At 43.4% G+C, this 26,647-nt stretch overlaps 1 long non-coding RNA gene across 4 annotated transcripts in view; it reads left to right on the top strand.

The window, feature by feature from the left end:
* The first annotated feature begins 5,398 nt into the window (after window positions 1-5,398).
* Window positions 5,399-26,647, top strand: part of LOC105492239 (uncharacterized) — a 33,547-nt gene continuing 12,298 nt past the window's right edge. Inside the window, exons 1-5 of one of the 4 annotated variants that reach the window (XR_003020539.2) lie at window positions 5,399-5,750; window positions 6,951-7,016; window positions 13,682-13,872; window positions 15,645-15,743; window positions 20,204-20,367. This is a non-coding gene — a long non-coding RNA (uncharacterized lncRNA). The remainder of the gene's footprint in view (window positions 5,751-6,950; window positions 7,017-13,681; window positions 13,873-15,644; window positions 15,744-20,203; window positions 20,368-26,647) is intronic. The other 3 variants (XR_011616428.1, XR_003020538.2, XR_003020542.2) reach the window with 3 other exon arrangements.

Here is a 26,647-nt window from a genome sequence, read left to right as displayed (position 1 = left end):
GCACTTAGCTCTAGATAACAAATGTTTTTCCCTCTAAGTCTGCCAGATTCTGTGGCAGAGTTATGTCAGACACAGAACCAAGACATTTCCTGGAAAGGAAGCAGTCAGCTGCTGAAAATGCACTGGTTCTCTACATCAGGTTTGCTATTTCAATGAACTGTTAAATGTCAAGTGAATGTTTTCCTCCTGCTTTCAGACCTCACCAAGATCATCTCTCTGTGACCCTAGAGAGAAGGGCTTGGCAGTCTTGATTCACTTGCAGACTGCATGCTAGGAGTTGGAGGAGGGGAGTTTAATCAGGTTCATGTGTTAACACAAACTCACATTTTCAGCTTGGAGATTTGTATAGCTTATTTTATTTAAAGTATATATGCATGTATATTATGCATTCATTCAAAAATATTTATCAAGACCTTACAATTCATCAAACACTATTCAAGAATCTAAGGATACAAGGAAAAACAAAAGATAAACATTCCAGTTCTCAGGGAGCTTACATGAGCTTACATTCTATGAGGGATATAGACAACAAGCAAGATATGTAAAATAAATAGGAAGGTAGATATCAATAAATGCTAAGGAGAAAGACTAAAGCAGGGAAGAGGAATAAGAAATAAAGTGAAGGTGCAATTTTAGATACGGTGATTTGGGAAGTCCCCATGAAAAGAGAACTTTTGAACATATCCAGGTATCAGCATCTCCAGACTTTGAAAATGCCCCTGCCCTGGCCCATCTCATGCCGTCCTTTCTGATAAACTCAAAACAATGGCCAGGATGTGCACATGACTGGTACAAACAATAGCAATAGAAAGGGTGAGCAGAGAAAAAAACCCACTGAAGAACGCAGTGGTGGGAGTGTGGGGTGCAGAGATGACCCTGAAAACGTGGAGCTGTTTTATTCATTCATCAATCCAATTTTCAACAAATATCCATTTATACCAATAATATATATTTATCTTGTAGTTAGATTTTAAAAATGTTCTTAGAAATATGACTAAGAGGGAATTAACAAAAAGAATGAAGACCTTTATGGGGTGTTGGCCCTGTCCATGGTCCTGAAGCCCTCAAACCATGGAGTCCCTGCCATGAGGGAGCTTGCTACCTAGTGGAGGAAAGAGGTCCAGATGTACATTATTAATAGCAAACACTCACAATAAAGTGTGCTTTCTGCCAAGTTCTAGTGTAAGACTTTAACTATATTAAGTCATTTAATTCTTACTACAACTCTATGAGGTAAGAACTATTATTATCCTAGTTTGCAGATGAGGAAACAGAGGAACAGAGAGGCTAACTGCTTGGCTCAAGTCACACACCTAACACGTGGCAGAGCCAGAAATTTGAGCTCATGCAATCTTGCTCCAAAACCTATACCCTTAGTCACTACACTGCCTTTCTACAAACAAATAAAATGAATGATTATAATATAGAATGATATGTACTGAGATAAAACTTGTACTTTTTATGCCACTGATATTGAAAGACACTAGAGTAATCAAACTGTGACAAAGGTCCAAGGATTCAGATGTGGGAAGAGGCACCTCCCTTGTGCTCAGCTTTCTGGGTCTGGGGCAGACCTGACTTGCCCGTGAAGAAAGGACTTTGAAAGTCATAGCCTAGCAGAAGCAGGAGAGTCCTTGTTCACACATCAATTCTGTCACCCTGTGGGAACCTGAAGTGTGTCTAGGAGGAGCTGTTAACAGTATTTTTTTCTGGTAAACACCTTTGTTCCTTGTGTTGACTATTTTTAAACTTTTCAAGCTGAGCTAACTTCAGGTGTGACATTTCAAAGCAGCTGCCCAGTTTTCTATTAGATGAGAGAGGGGGAAGGGATAAATGAGTGAAGAAGAGAACCTGAGAAAATATATTTAAACTGCACAAAATGGCAAAATAGAATGTAGGAGTGATGTTTCCACCATCTGGTATACCTCTGGAGACATTTTGGTGTGGCAGAGCAGGAGGTGAGAAAGGTGGAAAGGAGCATCTTTTATACCTTCTTTCCCCAATTTAACAAAGGTTGATATGATACTCTTCATTCAGGTTTGTGGTGGTTTCCTACCCTCCAAGATGCTTATGGTTACACTACCAGATTGTAGTTTTTGATGTGTATTCATTACCCAAACATCTTGTTTTCCTAGTCAGTTTTGAATCTCAAAGTTGACTTTTTAAGACCACAGTTAGGTTGAGTTCCAAGAGCTGCCTTATTTATAAATCAATAACCAGCTCTAGCTACTTTGGACCCTACAGCTTCATTAGTAACCACAGGCAGAGAAAATTCAGCAGCTAAAATAAAGAGTGTTCATCAGGAAAGAAGAGAAAGAGATCTTCTTGGGAGAAAAAAATGGTGGAAGGAAGGCAAGAGATCACAAGTTGGGGTTCTAGGTACCCCCTTGAGGGGAGGAGTTGTGGAGACCTAGACAAAATTAGAAAAGCTCTCATAGGTTTGGAGAACTTCTGGATTAGAGAATTTGCTTCTTACTTCATGGGGGTCAACCTGAAAAATATTGCAAGCTTCTGAGAAAAATCCTCATGTTTAACATGGAGCTGGAATAGCATGATCTCACGTAGACTGTAGTTGGGACCAGCTGCAGTGATGATGTAGGAAGTGAGAGGGTTGACATTGGTGTCTCTCAATCACCCTGACTATATTGAACCATGAAAGAAGCACCGAGATCTCATAGCCTTTCAAAGGGAGTGATGCTGGCAGTTGAGTTGCACTGCAGGGATCCCTACAGCTTTGGAGGGACTGTGTCAGCTGGGACCAAGACAGGCTTGGTTCTTTGGGGCACTATACATTTTACTACCACGACTTTAGTGGTATGTGCCAGAACATGGCCACCCCAGAAACAAATGGTCCAGAATTCCCTCCCCACAAACAAAACAATGGCATTTGGTTCTGCAGCTCCTACCTCATCATCACTACGTTGCCACACAAAACTCCCTGGAATTTAGCTTCATTAAAATACAAAGCCAGAAAAGATGTAGCAGAGACAGCCCTGACTAAACCTGAATTTCCTAAATGTTTACTCAACAATGTTAGCAACCATTTGATACTGAGATGTTGATTGGAAAGCCTAAATTCTGTATGCTCCATTATCAGTCAGTAGTAAGGGATTCATAGGAAATTTAACTCAGCTACAGAATGTAAAAAATGCCACATGTTTGAACATCTGAGGATAGCATTTGAATTGTTGTTCTCACACTTTAACCTAATTGAGGGGATCAGACAAGCAAGGCAGAGAAGGGGTGGTAGGTGTGAAAGGAATGGGGCAGACAACGGTGAGTGTGATGGGGTCTAGGTGAATTGAGGAGAGCGTGCTGCTGGGTAGGTGGGAGAGTGGGCAAGTCACCTCTGGCCTCTGGGCCTTGTGACTGCAAGCTGGTCTGTTTCTCTCTATCCCAGCTGGCCCACAGTTTATTGTGAGAATCAAATAATATTACAAATACCAAAAAGCCAGAAAGACTGTAAATAATGTTGATGTTTGTGCTTCTTCATTCATACTTTGGTTTTCTATTCTCACTTTGCTGTTTTTGTATACTTTCCACAGAACTGCTTACCAAAAATATTGTTTAAGACATGTAATAGGTGGACTCTGACTGGATGTTTGGGAGAGAATAAGTGTAAAGGCGAAAAGACATGTTCTCCATCCTCAAAAATTAAAAATAAATAAAAATAAAATTTAAAAAATCTAAAAGAGCTTCAGGTGCCCTCTAAGTGGCTGGCACACCTCCTGGTGAGTTTTCTGCTTGCACGGAGTTGGTAGATCACCCTTCCTGGCTGGTCTCTGTGCTTGGCATAAAACAGACCTGGACACAAGCTGCTCCACTGCTCTCTTATGAGGTCATCATGGGGCTCCTTCTTCCCATGGAGGCTGGTAAACACTTCATAGGCACTTGGTGCCCTTGGAGAAGAAGATGGCAGAGGTGGGAGCTCTGGGGAACAATGAGGAGGTTGCTGTACAAGGAAACTGAACAGGCTGTGGAGAACCCTCACTCCTCTTACTGGGATAGGGGCAGGCTCCATCTTGTGGTTTTTATGCTTCTATCTCAGAGGCTTCCAGGGTCATGTCCTGAGGAGCCTGGGCAGGGTTGTTAGTGCTGAGAGCCTTTTTCCTGAAGCATGCACATTCTCATCTCTCGCGGCCCTCCCACCGACCCTTAGAGGTCAAATGATTCAATCCCATCACTCCCCAGAGTATCAGAAAAGCCAGGGAGACCAAGGGTTTCCTTGATGATCCCTGGCCTCTTTTCTTCATTGCCCAAATCATGGAAAATGTCAGAAACAGAGAAGAATACAGAGTATTCTACGTAACACATATGTAATCGCCTCCAGATGGAACAAGTACTGATGGCTTGCTATACGTGCCCCAGCTTAAAAAATGCATGATAGATACAGCAAAGTTTACCCTTTGAAATCTTCACAATTCCATCTTTCTTTTCTTCCTCAGAAGGAACTATTGTGAAAGTCGTGTTTATCCTTCCTGTCTAAGTCTCTATCATTTATGAATTAATAGAAAAATGTAGGATATAAACTTATATGTTTTCAAACTGTTTCATAAATGATAGTGTAGAGAATATCATTTATCAGCTTGCTTTTTCTTTCTGTCTACAATTCTTTGGAGATCTTTCTATGTTAATTCTTGTACTTGGACTCCATTTCAGGCTGAATTGTGTCACACACTCAAATTCATGTGTTGAAATCCTACCTCCAGTACTGCAGACTGTGACTGTAGTTGGAGATAGGATCTTAAAAGAGGCAATTAAGTTTAAATAAAGTCACAAAGGCAGTCCCTAATCCATTATGACTGATGTCCTTATAAGAAGAGGAGACTTGGACACAGACCCCTACAGATGGAAGGCCGTGTGAAAATGCAGAGAGAAGATGGTAGCATCTATATATAATCCAAGGACAGAGGCCTGGCACAGATCCTTCTCTCACAGGCCTCAGAAGGAAGGAGCCAACCCTATCAACACCTCGATCTCAAACTTCCAGCCCGAAGAACTGTGGGAAATAAATTTCTGTTGTTCTTCATCCAGTCCGATGCTTTGTAAAGGTAGTCCAAGCAAACGAATACTGACTCCTTCTCACAAGGGAATCCTAGGGGAGGACCAGGGGCTGGTCGTAGATTAGTATGTTCCTTCTCCTGAGATTTGTGGATTTTATCAGAGGAATTTATGAAAGCCTTCATATCTATCACCTTGATATCTTGTTAGGGCAGAGCTTGAGGCACTGTCACAGGTTGTTGGAGAATAAGTTTTGGGGCTAGGGATTGTTCCCAGTGCCCCATAATTATCTCCAGGACACCAGCCTCTTATGACTACACAAAAGGCCTGGAATTAGAGACTGCAACATCACTGGCCACATCCCAAGAACATTGGCCACTGCTTCTAAGTTCTTTCTAGTCTGGGGAGTCTGATTGACGCTCCCAGGGGCTGCTCTCAGTTCAGAAGCTTCCTATATAACACAAAGCCTGCCCTGCAGGTCCTGAAAAGGCAGAGGATGGGAAAACACATCATAGAGTCACCTTGTGATATCACGCATCATCTTTAAGAAAGCATTTGTGGAGCTTCACATAATGCCCCTGTGCCTGTAACGTGGGCCCACACCTGAAGAATACATGTGGATAGATTTCATCTGGCAAAAGGCCAAGGAAGCCAGCCATGCTGAGACCTGCTCCTCAGACTCACTCATTGTAGCTCTGCAAGGGCTGACCTCATGGACATGCTGCAAGAATAGGTTCATGTAACAACAGGTGAGAAATCTCCTTGCTGGAGGAGGCAGCTTGAAGAAACCAGACAGTTTGCTTGAAAACTCAGCATCTTATTGTAGCCCAAAGGACTTAAAGTGCTCAGAGGAAAAGGTGGTATTTGGTCCCGTTCAGAAGCATTTTGAAGCCATTGTTTATAATGGTGAAAAATTGGAACCATCCTAAATGTTTCCAATTTTTTAAAAAGTGGAATTTATTAAATAAAATAAACAAGTGAAGCTCTTAAAATGATATGTAATGTCATGGAAAGATGATGAAGAAATGGTGTTATTTGGATAAAAAGTTACTTTTTAAAAGAGTAGGTATGCTATAATTTCATCTTTATTTAAAAATATTTATAAGAAACACTAAATGGTTATGTAGAAAATGATAACTTATTTATCTCTAAGTGGTAAGTTCATAAATGCTTATATGTTTTCTTCTTGTTTCTTTTTGCCATGATATATACAGTCATGTGTTGCTTAATGAAGGAAATATGTTCTGAGTAATCCACCATTAAGTAATTTCATCATTTGTGTGAACCTCATGGAGTGTACTTATACAAACCTAGATGGTATAGCTGACTACATACCTAGGCTATGTGTTATAGTCTATTGTTCCCAAGCTATAAACCTGGACAGCATGTTGCTGTGATGAATACTGTAGGCAATTGCAGCACATTGTGTCCTTAAACATATTTAAACATAGAAAAGAACAATAAAAATGTGATACTATAATCTTACAGGAACACCGTTATATATGCAGTCCATCATTGACCGAAATGCCATGTGATGCATGACTGTATATATGGATATCTCTCTCTATCTATCTATCTATATACGTATATACAGAAGACGAATTTACCCTGTGTTTTGGCCCTCTTTATGTAGTGAGAGAGAACTAAACCAGACAATCTTTAAGCTCTCTACCAGCTGTAACATTCCAAGACGATTCTGAAGCATTGGAAATTAGCTGGACTTAGTGACATACAAAGTAATTATGAAAAGAATGTTTGCTTGATTAAAAACAAAGTTGTTGGAGAATGTGGAGCTGGCTGCTACATCCACACAACCCATGGGCTTTCATGATGGTTTGGCTGTTCTGATTGTAAAGGAAAAATGATGATAGCTCACAGCTACTAAATGCATTACGTAGTTGGAATTGGGCCAACTGTTTTACATGTATCATTTTACTTAATCCTCACAGTAACCTTATGAGGTAGATGCTCCCATTGCAAGCTGTAACTCTGGAGAGACCAAGTCAATGCCCAAGGTCAGTAGCCAAGACAGCAGGGTGTGCGTTTGAAGTTCAAACCCTGAGATTTGAGCCCACAGCCTTCATCTTACTTTCTACTGTCCCCGGTGGAGCACTTCCCTTAGCCTTGCCATGGCAGGAAAACGTGGTGTCCTGGAAGAGACCAACGGGGCAAGTGTAAGCCTTTTGGGTCATGAGCATTAGTAGAGAATAACCCACTGAAGTCTCCTTAGGGCAAATGAAGTGACTCCACAAACCAAGAGCTGAGCTTGGTGGGAAATGAGTCACGAGCCTCAGCCCAGGAAAAGGTCACGGTGGTTCTCCTTGGCGTCAGGCTCAAGGCAGCTGGAGCAAAGTGAAGAATTGCTAGGAATGGAGGGTGAACGAGGGAAATAAGCTACACTGAAGGGTTTGCATTTCCTTAAAAGTATTATGTAAGGTTTCATGCTGGAGATGAGTTAATGAAACACGCTGTTACTTTAATGAAGTGTTCTAGTTTTAGAAACATGAGGTATTGCATGCGAGCTGTGTAGTTCCCCACTCCTGCCCTGCCCTGCTCTATATCATGGAGCCAGGAGTCTCAGGTTCCCACGCCAGCTCACCTCCATCTGGGTTCAGCCACAGGCAGCTCTTGGGGCGAATCAGATGGTGAAAAGAGGAGAGAAGCAGGGCATCTCCCTCCATGGCCTCCAGCAACATCTCTGCTAGAGGTCACGTCTCCTCTGAGGCTCTAGCCCTCACTGAATGACCTACCACATTTCCAGCTTCTGCTGGATGACCTGAAACCAGGGCTCTGGTAACCACACTTCCTGCCTGCCCACCAGTCTTGTGGTGGTAGCAGCTTCTTGCCATCACCAATCTTTGGCTGACTTGCATCGTTTGCTTGATTTTTCTGTTTTTCCATTACTTGTGTAACCAATTATGTTCCCTCTGTTTGACATATCAGAGTGGTTTACTTTTTAATCGATACATAATGATTGTACATATTTTAGGGGTACATGTGATATTCTGTTAAATGCATACAATGGGTAGTGATCAAATCAGGGTAATTAAGATATTCATCACCTCAAACATTTATCATATGATTCATTTATTTTGATTGAACCCTGACTGATATGTTCTTTTGGTTATCAATTTCTGAGTTATTCCATGATCTATAGGGTAAAGTGTGTCAGGTAGTGTAAGGGGACTTCAAGGAAGGTTCTATGGCAACATGAAGGTGGGTGAATGATAATACCACGAGGAGCATCACATGTGACATTTAGCTTGGCCATTAAAGAATGAGGGAGCTGGAGAAAAGAGGAGCATTTCGGTGAAGGGATTTGTGTAAATGAAGGCATGAGCAGTAAGAATCCTGGTCTTGTAAATAATGGCCAGTAATGAACAAAAAAATAGATGAAAAGTCTTCAACACTGTGCACAGAAGTTCTTCAGTGAAGGTGCATTTGAGGATGGAGATATGCAGGGAGTATCAGAGAACTAGCGGGTTGTGGATGTGTCTAAAGCACAACATTTTGAAGGAGGATCATCTGAGTCCAGGAGTTTAAGACCAGCCCGGGAGCATAGCAAAACCTCATTTCTACAAAAAATAAAAAAGTAGATAGGTGTGGTGACACACACCTATGGTCCCAGCTATTTGGGAGGCTGAAGTGGGAGAATTACTTGAGTCCTAGAGGCCGAGGCTGCAGTGAATTGTAATCACATCATTGCACTCAGCATCGGCAACAGAGGTGAAACCCTGTCTCTAACAAATAAATAAATAAAAAGTACAAGATTGGAGGGAGGAGGGATAAACTCAGAAGGGTACATTGAGGTATGACTAAATGCCAGATTAAATATTTGGGCTTCATCTCAAGGCAGCCTTAGACATCATTGACTCCCGGGGCTTGGCCATGTAAGGTATACAATCGATCTTGTTTAATAAATAAAGAACTACTGAAAACCTTGGTAAAAGGAAGAGACACAAACAAAGCCATGCTCTGCAAAACTTGTTCTGGCAGAAATGTGTAAACTCAGAGTGGTGGGAGGGCAGGAGGGGTGGGGACCAGTTAATAAGCTGGCTGGGTACAGTGTCTTATGCCTGTAATCCCAGTGCTTTGGGAGGCTGAGGTGGGATGATTGCTTGAGCCCAGAAGTTTGAGACCAGCCTGGGAAACATAATGAGACCCCTTTCTCTACAGAAATTTTTAAAATTAGCTGTCCATGGTGGCACACACCTGCAGTCCCAGCTATTCAGGAGGCTGAGACAAGAGGATTACTTGAGCCCGGGAGTTTGAGGTTACAGTGAGGTCACGCCACTGCACTCCAGCCTGAGCCACAGAGTGAAACACAGTCTCTAAGAAAGAAAGAAAAAGACAGAAGAAAAAGAAAGAAAGAAAGAAAGAAAGAAAGAAAGAAAGAAAGAAAGAAAGAAAGAAAGAAGAAAGAAAGTTACTGCAAGCAATCATGAGCCTGAGAAAGATAAGGAGGACTCAGATATCTTAGATATCAAAAAATTAGAATTGCAGATCTCAGATGTGGGTAACACAAGAGCACCTCTGAGACCCAGCACCCAAGAGACTGGGTGGACAGAAACGCCAGCATGAGCATATGCATGTTGATCAAGCAGGGTCCCAAGAAGGGCAGGAGTGGAGAAGATGAGGGAGACGCATGTTTAGTGGTGACAATTATTTAATAACCACCCTTGGATCTCCTGGCCTTTTCTCTGCTGTTATTGTAAAGACATTCATTTTTCTTTAAACCCAATAAATTATTCTCTGTCAGCAAGCTGGGGGGAGGGGATGAAGAATAGACCTCGGTTTGCTCTTGGCTTTCCCTCTGTCTAGTCCAAACACTGGAAATGTCAAGTTTGCCCACTAATTAAACATGTCTGTCTTGGACTGCACTTGTATCTTTCACTGAGAAGCTGTAGATTTCCAGGGAGACATTACACATTCATGTTTCCAAATACAGCATTTTACAATCTCCCTGTGTGACACAAATACCAACTTTGTGACAGCATCTCCCGGTAGGAAAGACACCTGAGTCAGGCAGCCTGGGTCTGGTGGAGAGCAGGGTGTGCCCAAAGCCTTCCCTTTGATTCGTTTTCTTGGGGAGCTGCTCTGGACCTTGCCGGATTTCCATGAATTCTGCTACACAGCTGATGTCTCCCAGGACTGGATCATGGGAAATCTTGTTCCCTGGTCATGCTGACACTCCCTGCTACAGTCCTTGGTGTCTGGGTGGTAGGGAACTGACAGTTTGCAAGTGTACCTGTGGCCATAATTATCATAATATTGCAAAGCTTTCCTAGAAATGTAAGAGAAAGGTATCATTATCACATCCATTCCACAGATGTGGGCTTGTAGTCTTGAAACCTTTACAGAATGAGGTTTTTTTTAAAGTGTATTTTCTAGGTGCTAGCTATAAGCCTGGCCCTGTGTTAGGTGCTACAGACAGATCTGTAAACAAGATTGGCACAGTCCCTGCCCACCTGGAGTTTTAGTGGAGTAGAGAGCAAATAAATGATCAGGCATTGGGGAATCAGAGAGGTTAGGAAGCTCACCGAAGTCAAGTTTCTGTTGGTTAAGTGGCCAGGCCAGGCCTGCTTAACTTCAAATCACTGGTCCATCTTCTTGGGCAGTAAAGCATGAACCTTAAAAATGTGAGCTGAAGATGTGGATGCCATCTGAATCCCGTGGAAGTCAAGGAAGAAGAGAGCGGGAGGGGCCACAGCCTGATTCTAATGTGGTGAAGGCATTTCTGTTATGCTGCTCCTGGAGTGCCAGGCAGGGGTGACTCACTTGGAGGAGGCATGCCCCAGCAGAGGTCGGGGGGAGCTCCCAGGCTCCCTGCCTCCTCTCCCCACTGTTAAGTCACCACAACCTTGTGGGGCCTGGGGAAAAGCAGCAACACTGTGGGATGACAGTTTTCCACCTACCTTCCTGGACCTGTTTTAAGTCTCAGAATCTCATCTTCCCCATCTGAACATGGGCATCTTGACACATCGTTAGACCATGAGTGGCCAGTGCTTGGGATTTCATGGACCACTCATATTTCTTAATGTGTATGTGTGTGGTGGGGGGGATGGAGCTCAAGTTAGGAAACTACATTTTTAAAAACCCTGACTGTCTACTTTTAAAATCTCTTGTTAAACAAAAGACAGTTTCACATCAGGCAAAGAAAGAAGGAATAATACAATGTATAAAAATACAAAATTTTAAAAAGTTCGTTAAATGGAATTACATTAGTGGTGGTTTTTTTTTTTTTGTTGGGTTTTTTGTTTTGTTTTGTTCTTTTTTTTTTTTTTTTGAGACAGAGTTTCGCTTTTGTCGTTCAGACTTGAGTGCAGTGGTACCGTCTCAGCTCACTGCAACCTTTGTCTCCTGGGTTCAAGCAATTCTCCTGCGTCAGCCTCCCAAATAGCTGAGATTACAGGTGTGCACCACCATGCCCAGCTAATTTCTTTTATTTTTAGGAAAGACGGGGTTTCACCGTGTTGGTCAGGCTGGTCTTGAACTCCTGACCTCAAGTGATCCACCCACCTCGGCTTCCCAAAGTGCTGGAATTACAGGCATGAGCCACCTTGCGTGGCCAAATTTTACATTAGTTTTAAAGAGCTGACTTTGCTGTCATTTTTCTCACTTCTTTTTGGACTGTGGTGAAAACTGCACCATGGATCCAGCCCCATCTTTGGCCCTGGGCCAGCAGCTGGGAAGATGGTCCATTTCAGCTGTGTGAATTCTGGGCTTGCGGTGTCCACAGGGCAGTCTGGGGTCTGCAGCTATTCTCCTTGGAAGCAGACAGTCTTGGCTTCATTTCACTCCAGAGTTGCGTCTGGAGGCTTCTGTTTGGTCTGTGATCACTGAAATGGCAACGTCCTGCCAGAGCAGCTCCCTCCAAGTCTCTCCATATGGAGACTGCATTTCCACTGGGCCTGGCAACTCTTTTGCTCATAACATCAGTCCCTACTGATAGATTCCTCCCTGTCACACTATTTACTGAAACTAGGCCACTTAATTAAAAGCAAGAGATTTTGCATAAACTCCAGCAGTGGCTTTATAAATTCCAAGCATTGTAAAGGGACCAGATGGAAGAATGTGCCAATTATCATAGAGCCCAATGTTCCCACCCTTTCCAACATGCTCCTTAATCATGGAGGCACCTGCTCTCCTCAGGGAGTAAGGATGCTACTTTCATTGTCAGCTTACCATGAACACGAAAATGGTCAACCCCAGCACAAACACGATTTGCTTTCTTGGGATATTTACATCACAAAGTCAATGGTTCAGAGATGCACTTTTTAGACAGCTATGGAGCCATGTTAACCGTATAGGAGAAGGACTGCAGATGGGGCAGATGTCCTGTCAGCAGGGATTTGGGTACCAGGCTGGGAGGAGGCACTAGAGAACTAAGCAGGCTTCCAGCTCTGAGTCTTACACTGTAGAGTCTATTGGCTTGTCCAGATTCCTTCTCTACTCTTCTCCACTCTGCTGCAGCTCAGGGGCTGACCTATGTGAACTGATCTGACTCCCCTGCCTTCTGGCTTCTGCTTGCATTTGGCCAATGAAAGCTGCCAATGAAGGTAGGAAGATGGGAGGAGCAAGAGGCGAGGGTTTTATTCCTTGTTCTCTCCTGCCAGGTCACTGTGGCTTGGCCCTGCAGGCCACATCACCCATCAGGTGGCTCTTCCTTTACATTCTTCTCTCCAGTTTGGGAAACTGCCAGCTCCCTTTGCTCCTCCAGGCCTCAGACGGTGGGGTGCAGGTGGGGGTATCGGCTCCCTGCTTTAGCCAGTCCTGGACACCATACTATCCTTTATTAGTTTCTCTAAACTCTGCAAACAAGTTCCTTTATTAATACTCCTCAAATAACCCCATCTGGGTGAGCCATTTCTTGACCACCAGGACTCCAACTGTGGCAGGGGTCTTTAGGAACGTCAGAAGTAAGTATAACACAGTCCTTGCCCCCGGGAGCTTACAATGGAGTTGGAGACATGAGACACCGATAGAAATGGGACCAGATTTCCTGCTATGAGGTGTCCTTGATTCAGAAAAGCCATCAGTGTGGGCTGCAACATCAGGGGAGGCTACTAAGAGGACGTGGTGGCTTGGGTTGGCTCTGAGTATAGTCCATGTTTAGGGAAGTAGGGAAGAGGTGGTGGCATGCTGGGTAGGAGAATAGCTTAAGCAAAGAGCAGGGGTCAGGAACACCCTGGGGCATGTGGTTTCAACTATAAACTCCAGTGGCCTGATGGGAAAGGAAAGTGGAGGAGGAAGAAGGGAAGCATTTGAAGAGGTGGAGGAGGCATGATGAGTCTGGACTTGGTGAGGATGAAGAGAACCACAGTCTGTGCGAATATCTCCTTCCCTCTGTCCAAGGTGCTTCTTTCAGGCTCATTGTCGGAAAGAGTCAGCTGCCCTGGAAGAGCTGACTGGACTGTTCTCATCATTGAGCTCTCAGATCAAATATCCCATCTTTTGAGAAGCCTTCTGTGGCAGCCAGCCTCCGAGGTGGCCCCAGTGATACCCATCTCTTGGTATTCACAATCTTGTGCAGTAACTTCCTGTTGAGTGAGGGCTGGACTCAGTGACTTGAGTCTAAACAACAAAATAAGGTGTGTGTGTGTATGTGTGTGTGTGCCCATGTGTGTGTGTGTTTCAGAGACTGTTATAAAAGGCAGTGTGGCATCTTCCTCTCCTGCAGATCATTTGCGCTGGGGGAAGCTATTCCAGCTGTCCTCTGCAGAGACGTGCTTGGCAAGGAGCAGAAGCTGCAGGCCAACAGCTGCATGTGGGAGGAAATCCACCAGCTTCAGTCAAGACTCAGATGACTGAACTCCCAGCTGACAACTTGATTGCAGCCTTGTGAGAGACCCTTAGCCTGACCCACTCCAGGTAAGCCACTTCCAGATTCCTGACCCTTAAAAACTGAGAAAACAAACATTTGTGGTTTTGAATTGCTAATGTGTTGTACAAAAATAGCTAACCAATACACACACCTTCTCTGACCACAAAAATTAAATCAGCACCTCCCTCTCCACCCTGCACCTCCTGTTACCATCACGCCATGCCCCAGCCTCACATGACCTGGCTGTTGCTCTCTTTGAGGGGCCTTCTCCTTCCTGCTTTAGACTTTACTGCTTTCTTTGCTGCTCCTTGAACCTGTGGGGCATGCCCCCACCTCAGCACTTTTGCACCTACTGTTCTTTCTTTCTAGAAAGTTCTTTCCTAGTTACATGCATGGCATGGTCTCTCTCTTCCTTCAATTTCTCAGTGAGTCCTTCCCTGACCACTCTATTTCAAAGTATAACCACATTCCCAATGCCTCCCTAGACTTGTCTCAATATATCTTTCTCCATAGCATGTATCAATGCCAGACACAGCATATATTTCTACCTATTTATCTTGTTTTTTGGTGTCTTTTTCTCACTAAAAGGTAAGCTCCAGGACGCTAGGCATTTCTGTCTGTTTTGTTCATTGTTGTATAACCAGCACTTAGAACAGTGCCTGGTGTATAATAGGTGCTCAATAAGTATTCGTTGAATGAATGATGATCACATTATTTTTTTCTGTGTTTTTGGCCCTCTTTGCCATTGGTATACCTATGAAGGTGTAATTTTATGGGGAAAAGAGACTCAGCAGATGTAATAAAGGTTACTTGTCAGTTGACCTTAAGATAGGGAGGTATTAATAATTTTGGATTATCCAAGTAGATGTAATACCAGCATATGAGCCCTTAAATGCAGAGAGTAAGGGCAGAAAAGGAAACCAGCACGATTCCAGCATGCACAGTAGCTGATGAGAAGAGGTGTAGGGTCCATGAGATGAGAAGGAAGGCGGGCAGCCTCCAGAGGCTGAGAGAGTGGCCCCAGGCTGATGGCCAGCAAGGAAGCAGGGACCTCCGTACTGCAGCCACAGGGAACTGTATTCTGCCAGCAATCGGAATGAGCCTGGAAGATTCCTTCCAGAATCTCCTGAGAAGAGCCCAGATGGTTGACCCTTTGATGTTGGCCTAGTGAGACTTGCAGCAGAGAGCTCACATGCGCCTACCTGGACTTCTGACCTACAGAACTGTGAGATAATACATGGTTGTTGTTTTAAGCTGTTAGATTCATGGTAGTGTGCTGTGGCAGCAATAGAAAACTAAGACAGAACCCTCTTAATTATTGTCTGTTTTATTGCTAGTTTGTTTAGTGTGAGCTCAGAGCTATTGTCTGTCTTGTAACCCCAGTGCTTACAACAGTACCTGGCACAGAGTTTAATAAATATTTGCTGTATGAATGAGTGAATGGATGGATGGATGGATGGGTCTCTACTTTGCAGTGGGGTAGGGGTATCTGTTGGCTTGTCTAGGGGTCCACTAGATTGTGAGAATCTCAGGCACCAGAGTCAGATGCATTCAGCCGCCCAACCTCAGTGCCCTGCCCTGCCCTGCCTCAGAGCGGGCTGCAGTACACTTTTGGCAAACTCATGGGCAGCCTAGGACCAAGCTACAAGGGAAGAGCACACAACACTGGCAAATAATCTGACTCTGTATGCAAAGTCCTTATCCCTGTACCCTCTAGAGTCAGATTCTGGCTATATTGGTCAGAGATATGAGGCAGGCTTTGGTGACAGATTCAAATGCAGCTGAGCTTTGTACTAACTTCATTTCCTCTGAACTTCAGTTTCAAGCTCTCAAGTGGAGATGGTGATGATAATACCCACCTCCTAGGGCATCTTTATGAAGATTAGTGAAACTGTACAAGTAGAAGACTTTGCACACAGTAGGTGCCTAATAAATAGTAGTTAGTATTAGTTTGCCTTTTGTTGAATACTGCACCTTGGTGTTTTCTTGGGGAAAGCTTCAGGTGAGTTTTTAGAGAATTTCACTTGAAATGGATGAGAAGTCTGGTCAGTGACATCTGCTTTGACTTCCACAATGAACTCCCCCAACCCAACTCAGTGTTTGCGTTGACATTCACACCAAAGGTGATCAGCTTCCTCTGGGTGCAGCCATCCAGGGACCAGCAAATACAATTGATGTTAATGGAAAGACAATGATTATAAAACATATGGCAAAAATGACAATGTTGAGTTGATCCATTTAGAAATGATGGAATGAAATATATGGTGTTATCAAACATACACACACAGACACACACAGATACTTACACACAAACACATATATTTATACTCATACACACACCCCTCACTGAAAAGGTTAAAGACAGTTAAACTATCACGGGAATGGATACAAAATATTGCATGGGGATTTAGAGGCAAGAAATACAAGGAAACATAATGCACTGTAAATTAAAGTCATTTATAAAGTGCAACTGGCACCCAGATAGAAAGGAAAAATGATTTGTCAGCAAAAGTGGGGTGTCCTGTTATTTATTTACAGACTATTTTTATGGGACAGGAGAGAACGTATTTATTAAGGGCTTGCTGGTGTACAAATACAAACATATTAATGCCAGGCACTGAGGACACCTACCTAATTATTTGTCTAAAACTGACTTTGTTCATTTGTTAGATTTAAGCCCACGAGGCCCCTCTGGCATTCCTTGGAATGTCTGTTCTCCCACCAGTGTGAATCCCTTTAGCTCCAGGGCTGGCCTTGCCCTGCTCTGTGGACATGTGGCATGGAAAAGGTTACTCCCAGAGGTTACCACAATCTCCCCTGACTTACACGGCACTGCCACTCTCATTCAGCAACATTGACAGGGTCTGTGTGTTGGATTTTCTGCCCTGCCTCTGCAAGTGAGCATGGCTTTTGGTTTGAGGGAAGCCACTTCTGGCCTAAGGAGCTGTGGGTTTGATGCCTCTTCCCTGCCTCCTGCATTCAAAAGGAGTATATGTTACCTGGGTATCACCTGGCCACTTGTGACCCTAACAGAAGCAATGAATAAATCTGGAAGCAAAAACAAACAGAGAAACCAGAGAAGAAGGTGAGTTATATATTAGAAAACACTGGTCACAAGGAATAGAATGGTGCAGATGGTGAAAAGGGAAAGGAGAAAACACAAGAACCTCCAATACTCAGACTGGAGAGAGGGCTTGGGACCTTTTTGAGAAGATAAAGTGAGATTGTGTATGTAAAATATTTTGTACGGTTCTTGGCACCTAGGAGTATTCAACAAATGATACATAATAATTATTATTGTATACTAAAAATATTAACAGTGAGAATTTGTACCTTTCAATAACCCTTCTGTTATCTAAGCAGTTTATCTGAATTTTAGAAGCACACAGAATGTTTATTGTCAGAAAGATCCTGCTTTCTAAAGCAATATTACAAGTTCAAAAATTGGAACCCAACTGAGACCTTATGGGGACAGCTACACAGAAGAAATTTAAAACCAACACCAGCGGCTGATATTTAAGAAGGAGGCATCTCCTGAGATCAAGGAGAAATGTAACATGTCACTGATGTGTTACTTGATGTGAAGTAATTTGAAAAACTGATTAGGCAATTTTTCTACCACACAATAAAAATATAAACACTCATTGCACCTCAATGCAAACATAAGTCAGTTCTGAACACTGCAATGGATACTATAGTGAGTACCCTGGGAAGTATCCAAGTAAAAGTACAGAAAATTAGGATTCAAGAGATAAATCTCCACAACAAAGAAACAGCAGCAAAGAAAAAGATGACTTGTTTGAGTCCCTAGAAATGATGAAAGCTAGGGCCAGGAAACAGACTCCACGCTGCTAAAATCCTAGATGTACTGGCATCTATTTCTTTCTGCCTGACCTGTTTCCTTTTTCTGTTTGGTAGCAACATCACCTCCTAACTTTCCTTATAGAATCACGCTTCTCTTATTTTCAGTCCATGTATTTCGAATGCAGTTGACTCCCCCAAGCTCCAGAGAGAAGCAGGTGAAGCAGGAGTCCCAGGCCTAGCCAGCCAGAGCACCATGACAGTGACAGGCTCAGGAAGAAGCACACAGTCCAAGTGGAGTTGGCAAGATTTGGTTCTGGGACTTTTGTTGAAATTGTTGAAAACAGAAAATCTCCCATTCTAAAGGGATTGTCTGGAAGCCACCAAAAAGATTCTATTTGAGAATGGACATAAGACAAGGAAAACTGGAACTGAGAGACAGTGTGAGGTCAGGTCCTGATACAATTATTTAAGCTTCTGGATCCAGCAGAGCTTGAAACCAGTCATACTACTAGAAAGAGGGAGGAATTGATAGCTAGCTAGCTAGCTAGCTAGCTAGATAGATAGATAGATAATAGATAGATAGATAGACAGGTGATAGATAGTAGGTAGGTAGATAGATAACAACTAGATGGACAGACAGACAGATAGATGATAGGTAGATAGATGATAGGTAGGTAGATGGAGAGATGATAGATAGCTAGATAGATAGATAGAGATGGATAGATAGAAGATGATAGAAAGATAGATAATAGATAGGTTGATAGATGATAGGTAGAGATGGACAGATGGATAAATAGATGATAGATAGGTAGAAAGATAGAGATGGATAGATGGCTAAATAGATAGATAGATAATATATAGATCGATAGATCACAGGTAGAGATGGATAGATGGATAAATATATAGATGATAGAAAGATAGATAGTATATAGATCGATAGATGATAGATAGAGATGGATAGATGGATAGATAGGTAGATAGAGCAATAGATAGAAATAACTTATGCTGTCTTGGGTTGATGTCATTTATTTGTACCTGAATGAATCCTAACTAATATAAAATATAAATCCTTTCCTCTTCTGATACACCACTCTGCCTCTTAAATGTTGCCTTTTGAGAAAATACTACGGTACAGTAACCACTAAATACTTGAATGTGTCTCCCTAGGGAGAGTCCTCCCATGTAAGTCTAGCACCTGTGCTTGCGGGAGATTCTAATGAGATGCCCTGGCCCCCTATGCAGACCTTGCTGTTGGAAGGAGGAAGGATGATGGGGAGCAGAGGCCAGAGAGTGCCTGCAGGCAGGAATGAGCAGACTTTCCTGCATGCCTGGCAATGACATGGCACCTTAGCAGTGAGAGTTGTCAGCTTAGGCATCAGCTGTGCCACAGCAGCCTTCATCGGAAAAGGCATCTTAACAGGAAACAGTGAAACCATGTCTGAGGTGGTTGTGAGTGTCATGACTGAGACATAGAGGGAAAGTGGCCATCGTGTATGGAATAACAGGAAATCAGGAGTTGCAAGATCCAAAGTCCAGGGTGGATTACTGCTGCTGATAAGGGCCTTGAGAAAGTCTACAGCTCCAAGTTCCCAGCCTGTAAAATAGGAATAAAGATACCTTCCTACCTCTTGGGATTTCCTGAGGCTCAAAGGTGGCTAGTAATAGTAGTAAAGAATGACATTTTGTGTTCATTGATGTGTCAGCCACAGTGTTCAGCATCTTGCCTACCTTTCCTCATTGAAACTTCACAAGGTCCCTATGAGGTAGGCCATGTTGCTATGCACATTGTGCAAATGAGAAAACTCAGGCTTACAGAAATTCAATGATTTTCCCAAGGTCATACAACAAATGAGTGGCAGAGCCAGGATCTGAACTCACAGTGCAAGTCCAGGCTGTACCCTACTGTTTCCTAATGTGGTCAGAGAATATGGACCTTGAATAAGGACCTTGAAGATACAGACAATGGGAGCTAAATGTTTAGAGTGTGCTGTGTTTGGATTAACTCTTTCTATTGTCGATTAGGTTTTCTGTTATTAGTACAATGACTCTTTTCTAAAAAGTTTTGGCATCTGGGATGAATTACTGTCTTTGTCCAGGCAGAAGAGTTGTAATAAACAGCCTTAAAATCTCAGTGGTCTAGCACAGTGGAATTTTATTTCTTGCTCATATAATGCACTGTAGGTGTTTGGTTGTTGACCTTCACGTGCTGATCCAGGGACACAGAGTCCTTCTATCTTACAACGTTGGCATCCTCTGTGGCCCTAGAGTGGCCTGTTGCATCCTTTAAATTCAGCTGGAAGACAGGAGAAGAGAGAAAAAATTGCATATGGAAAGGTTTTTATGGGCCACTGGGACAGACACATTCACTTTACACACATTTCTTTGGCCAGAATTCAGTCATGACTACATAACTACGAAAGAGATGGGGGATGCAATCTAGATGTGTGCTCAGGAGGAAATGGGTTTTGTTGAACAAATAGAAGTCATTGCCACATTTATAAAATAACCATTGTTCTAGCTTACAAAATTTTTGATGATTTTATTGATTTCATGTTCCCTGTCTGGACTGCCCAGGAACCACGGCAATCAATGTTTTTGGCTCAGCCTCCACATGGATACCTTGAAGAAGACATAATTCATGAAAAAGAGGAAAACAAGACTTCATCCCAGTGAAGCCTCTGATAATCCCCTCTCTAGTGGATGCTGGGATGCGCCACCCAGGTTCCTATAGGATAAAGGTGCTCATCCCCCAGGTGCTGGACTGTCGTTGGCTGACAGATGTCAGCTGAGATGCTCTCCAGAAGTTGTCCTCAGATGAAGAGAGCAGTCTCACCCAAGGTTATGACTTCTTCACAGGAACAACTTCCAGACAATGACTCCATTATTATGTGGGATATAAAGACCCAACGCCCTTGCCTCAAAGTGGGACAAAGATGGTGCTCCCAGCCCCAGAGCTCCTTTGGGGTTAACTGAAGCTAATTGATGCTAACTGTGGCTGCATCATAGCCCAGCCTATCCTTTTGAACAATCCTACTTCTTCCCCTCCCCAACAGATGTGGTCCTGAAGATCCTCCTCAATCAGCTTCCTCTGAGGAAACTCTATTTCAGAGTCAGTTTCCTTAGAAACCAAGCCTAAGACAATTGGTGTCAAGAGCAGTTTAAAGAAGCAGACTCTGAAATGGAGTTTTGGAGCTGGATCCCCTGTTAAGCACCTGACAGTGAGAACACTGCCACTGGCTGTAGGTGAAGCATGGATAATGCTGGAGCAGTGCAGTTATTAAAAATCACCAGTGCTGAACAAGGTGGGATAGCAGTGGAAGAGAATATCCTGGAAGGGGCATTGTCTCAGGCTTTTGAGAAGTGTAAGGGAAGTCATGATTATAAGGACTGTGGAATTAGATGGGGGGGGTGTGTGTGTGTATCTGTGTAGACAGAGTCTTACTCCATCTCCCAGGCTGAAGTGGCAGTGGCCCAATATCGGCTCACCACAACATCCGCCTCCCAGGTTCAAGCGATTCTTGTGCCTCAGCCTCCTGAGTAGCTGGGACTATAGGCATGCACCACCACACTCTGCTAATTTGGGGTATTTTTAGTAGAGACGGGGTTTCTCCATATTGCCCAGGCTGGTCTTGAACTCCCGTGCTCAGGTGCTCTTCCAGCCTTGGCATTCCAAAGTGTTGGGATTACAGGCGTGAACCGCCATGCCCTGTCTAGAATTGGATGGTTTTTGTGACAGTCCGTGCATTAAGAAAAGACAATGAATGGCTGGCGGAGTTTGTAAAGGCAAAGTTGAAAGTCATATGGCACCTTTGGCTGCATGTAAAAGAGCCTTCCATCTTTTGTGACCTAATGACATAAAACGCTAAGCATCAAGCCTCATATTTAACTAATAGGGCATCAAGGACTAGTGGTGGTTGAATTCTCAACCTTGGCAAATCTGCCCTACAAGGGTCAAGTTTAGGAAGGAATGGGACACTAAGATGAGGGATGTGGGAACATCTGGTTGAGGCATTCAAAAGTCTTGAATCCACAGATTCCTCTTAATACCCTGAGCTGAAAGAAGGGATCCACTCCTCCCCATTAAAGGCTAGCACCTCCTTGGTACCAAAATCTGTCTTAGTCAGCTTGGACTTCCTGGGTGGTTTAAACAACAGAAATTTCTTTTCTTACAGTTTTGGAGGCTTGCAGCCTGAGATCAGGGTGCCAACAAAGTCAGGTTCTGGGGAGGACTCTCTTCCTGGCTTGCAGACAGCTGCCTTCACACTGTGTCCTCATGTGATGGAGAAAGAGAAAGAGAGAAAGAGAGAGAGAGAGAGAGAGGAGATTATCTTCCTCTTTTTATAAGGCCACCAATAATATCAGATTAGGGTCCTACTCTAATGACATCATTTAACCTTAATTACTGCCTAAGAGCTCTATCTTCAAATATGGTTACATTCAGGGTTAAGGCTTCAACACATGAATTTGGTTGGCGGGGGGGCGGGTACACAATTCAGTCCATAGCATTCTCCTCGCTTGATGATTATGTAGAAGCCCCTACTTTGCATGAAAACATACACTGCCTCCCCCCACCTCAGGATCTACCCTCACCTCATCTCCTTGTCACCAGACAAATTACTAGGGTTAAATTACAAATGAAAAAAGTCAGCAGAGGAAACCCTGGTCCTGCTAAGAGAGGACAGGCATATACCTTGAAGGAGCCATAGGACCTGGCAAACGCATCCCAGCAGGAGATAGAACAGTATGAATGAAACTGGATACTGAGGGTACCGGGTCAAAGGGACAGTTGAATAAGGGATAACTTATCAATATGGGAACACAAAAGATTGTAACACACGCATGCACTGCTCTTGGAAGAATGGACAAAATCTTGGTCCAAGTTGAGTAAAAATGATAGAACTTCTAGGATAATTCTGAAGGAAGGGATCGAAAAGCTTAAGGAAGTTGGCAAGTTCGAATTGATATATTACTTAAAGCCCAAAATCCATCAGCCAACTATGCTCTGCAGGTGGTACCAGAAGGCACCCTATTTACAAAATGAAAAGGAATGCACTGGTGAGAGGGGCATGAACATTGTTCAGAAGTCCAGTGATGGCTGACCTCTATAGTCCAGGGTAATGGTAAGAAATGCTGTCATTAGCCTATCGTATTTCCTTGATAGCAGTAGGGTTGATGCCGACAGAATCTCCAGTCAGCCGAGGTGAGATGGCAGTACTCAGCCATCAGAAGCAAGGAAGATGCAATTATTGTAGTAAGTGACAAGGTCAGAGTGGTAGTCAGGGCGCCTTGACCCTCTGAGAGATATGAAGAGGGTTAATAGAACCCAGTATTCCTATTGATGAGACAGATGGACAGCCAACAACTACATTGCTCAACCTATACAATCAAAATAAATGAAGAATGAATGATCAGGAAGTTGGGAGCAATTGACACAATAAAAATTTATAGTCCACAGAGGAGATTTGCATCTGACTAGTTTTTAGACCTGTAACTGACTTAAAGAGAGGCCAGGGTTCCAGGAAGAAGTATTCTGTAATACAGTGGCAGGGATATATGGAAATGATTCACACAGCTCTTCTAAAAAGGGACCTATGACCATTTAACAGTCATGCTAAAAAAAGAGAACATCCAAACACTGGAGCTAGACACAGGGTTGGAGTTGACATTGCACCAGGAACTAAAGCAATGTTATAATCCTTCTTTTAAGTGAGAGTAGCTAGGAACCACGTGTTAAATGCAGTCTTAACCCAGTTGTAGATCATGTTGGGTTAACTGGGTCCACAGTTTCACCCAGGGGTCATTTCCCCACTTTCCAAATATATAATGCCAACTGACATATTTGGTAAATAATAGAGCCACCATACTGGTTCCCATGCTTGTGGAAAAGCCAAGTGGAGGCCACTGAAACTGTCCCCCAATATAGTATATCAAACAATATCACAAACCAGGTAATTGGCATAAATGAGTACTACCTTTAAAATCTAAATGATGCAGGTGTGGTGGCCCCCATAATATTCTGGTTCATAGGTCTGGCTCCTAAAAAAGCCAGACAGATCTTGGAAAAAGAAAATATATTGTGGAAACTCAACCAGATAGTAATCCCAATTGTAGCTGTTATGCCAGATGTGGTATATTTGCCAAAGTAGATTAACCTAGTCTCTGATGTGTAGCATGGTCCCATGTATTTGGTGAATGAGTGTACTCTTCTTCATTCCTGTAAGTAAGAAGGGTCAGAAAGAGTTTTCACTCAGTTGGGGCAAAAAACAGCATTCATTTACAGTCATGCCCCAGGGCTATGTTAACTCTCCCACCTTCTGTTATAATTGAGTGTCCAAAGGGATATAGATCATTCTGACATTAACAGAACATCATGTTGGTTCACCATATTGATGACATCATATTGGTCATACTAGGTGAGCAAGGACTGGCAAATCCATTGGAGGCACAGGTACTCAAAAGGGTGGAAAATAAACCCCTCAAAGTTTCAGGTCCTACAATATTAGTGAAAATTTTAGGGGTCAAGAAGTTTGAAATATGCTAGGACATCTCATCCAACTATAAAAAGAAATATTGCATCTTCCTCTTCTTACAATGAAGAAAGCACAAATCCTGGTTGGCCTCTTTGGGCCCTGGAGGCAGCATATTCCATACTTAAACGCTGATAAATGCTACCACCCATTTATCAGGTAACATGAAAGGCTGCTAACTCTGGGTAGAGCCAAGAGCAGAAAAGGGCTCTTGGTACAGGCTGTAGTGTAAGCAGCTCTGCCACTTGGGCTATATGGCCCAGCAGACTCTACGGTATTAGAGGTAGTGGTAGTGGCTCTCAGGATTTCACTTGGAGTTTGTGTCAAGTTTATCGACCTTGGAGTTTTAGAGAAAAACCATGACATCTGCAGCAAAGAATTATATACCATCCCATATATATATATATACACTTCTGGTGTGCTGCAGACCTCTGGCAGGAATGAAGCTCCTGAACATGAGATACAAAGTGAGCCTATGACCAGGACTGGTTATTGTGAACTGGATTGTCAGACCCACCTAGCTATAAGGTGGAGCAGATCCAGGAGCAATCCAATGTATAATTGAAGTGGCACTTTCAGGCATTATCAGGGACAGAGGTACAAGTAGACTGCATAAGTGTGACCCAGACCCCCACTTATTAAAACTGTTGCACTGACACATCTCCCTCTGTTTATACACATGGGCCCATGGGAAGGTTTTTATAACCAGGGACAGAGGAGGAAAAGGCTGAGCTTGGTTCATGGATGTACTCACTCATCAGGTCACTGTGAGTCAAAAATGGATTGCCACTTAACTACAGCTCCACGTAGAGGTGTCTTTGTAATACAGAAATTCTCCCAATTAGTGGAATGTTGAACATTGCACTAGGTTTGAATGGAAAGAGAAGTGACCTGAAGTAAGAGTGTGTATATATATGGACTCACGCACGGTGGCAAATGTCTGAGTTAGGGATCTGGAGGGAGCAAAATGGGAAGATCAGAGTCAAAGGGGTTGAAGGAAGAGGCATGTTGCTATAAATAAATAAATATGAAGTTTGAAGGTCTTTGTGCATCATGTGAATGCTCATGAGAGAGCATCCACCATGAACAGGCTACTAAATAACCAAATACATAGAAGGGTTATCCCTGATGGTTGAAATCACCCAGTGTCTGCCATCAGCTGCCAAAGTGCTGGCACACTAATGGAGGAACCACATGGCAGAGACTGAGGCTATGTATGGGCCCAACAGGACTGAGGCTATGCATGGGCTCTCACTGACCAAGGCTGATCTTGCTACTGCCACCACCAAATGTCAACTTGCAGCAACAAAGACCGATACTGAGCCCCCAGTGTGGCACCATCCCTTGAGGAGACCAATCATCTGCCATAGGCAAGTTGATTACCTTGGACCTCTTCTCCCCAGAAGGATCAGTGGTTTGTCCTGACTGGACATGACACATATCTGGGTAGTAGTTTGTCATTCCTCCTCTCAAGGTCTCAGCCGATATCAGGATCTGAGGCTTACGAGTGCTTGATCCATTGACGTGGACTCTATATACTACCACCTCTAAACAAGGCTCCACTTTATAGCAAAGAAGTGTGGGAATGGATCCGTGACCATGGGATTCACTGGTCCTATCAAAACTGGACCTTTCAGAAGTTTCCACCAGGAAGTCATACAAGGGTTTTTTGAAAGCACAATTGAGGCACCAGCTTGGTGATGACTCCCTGAGAAGATGGGGCATTATCCTCTAGGTCACAGTAGAAATCCCAAATTAACGGCCATTATGTATTGCTCTGTCTCTAGTAAGTGGAACCCATGGATTTGAGAACCAAAGGCTGGAAGCAGAGGTGGTCCTACTTGCCATGGCCCTCAGTGGCCCTACTGGGGAATTTGTGCTTCCAGCCCCATGACTCTGGTCTCTGTGGGGATAGAGGTTCTTGTTCTGAGAATGAGATGAATGTTTCCACTAGGTGACACAGCATGCGGTCCAGGCCCATCCAACTCTAAAGCTGCAACTTAGTCACTTTGAGCTCCTCAAGCTGAGAGACAAGCAGCAAAGCAAAGGAGACCATTCTGGCAGGGATGTTGACCCGGATCATCAGGTGGAGGTCATGCTGATGTCAATATGAAGGCAGAAAATAATATGTTTGGTGTCCAGGTGTTTTATGTTTCTTGGTACTTCCTTTCCCAATTTTTGGTAGTAAGTAAACAACTACAGCATTCTAATTTGGTTAGGGTATTGGACCTCTCAGGGACAAGGGTCTGGGTCACTGACCAGGTAAGTCACCTAGACCAGCAGAAGTGCTCATCCAAGGATAAGGGGAATCTAGAATGGGTAGAGAAGGGAGATAATTAGTATCAGGTGTGAGCAAACAGACCAAGTGGAATCTTGGAGAAGCTGTTCCTAGAACTTATTATGTAAAGAGAGTAAATCTGAATGGTGCAAGAAATGGTCTTTGTGGTCCTGTGGTATGTGGCTCAGATTTCCCCTTCAAGATGAAGGCATG

Source organism: Macaca nemestrina, chromosome 18 (assembly GCF_043159975.1).
Source record: "Macaca nemestrina isolate mMacNem1 chromosome 18, mMacNem.hap1, whole genome shotgun sequence".
Taxonomy (NCBI): Eukaryota; Metazoa; Chordata; class Mammalia; order Primates; family Cercopithecidae; genus Macaca; species Macaca nemestrina.
The sequence above is the reverse complement of the archived record's forward strand: the minus strand, read 5'-3'. Positions and strand labels throughout refer to the sequence as shown.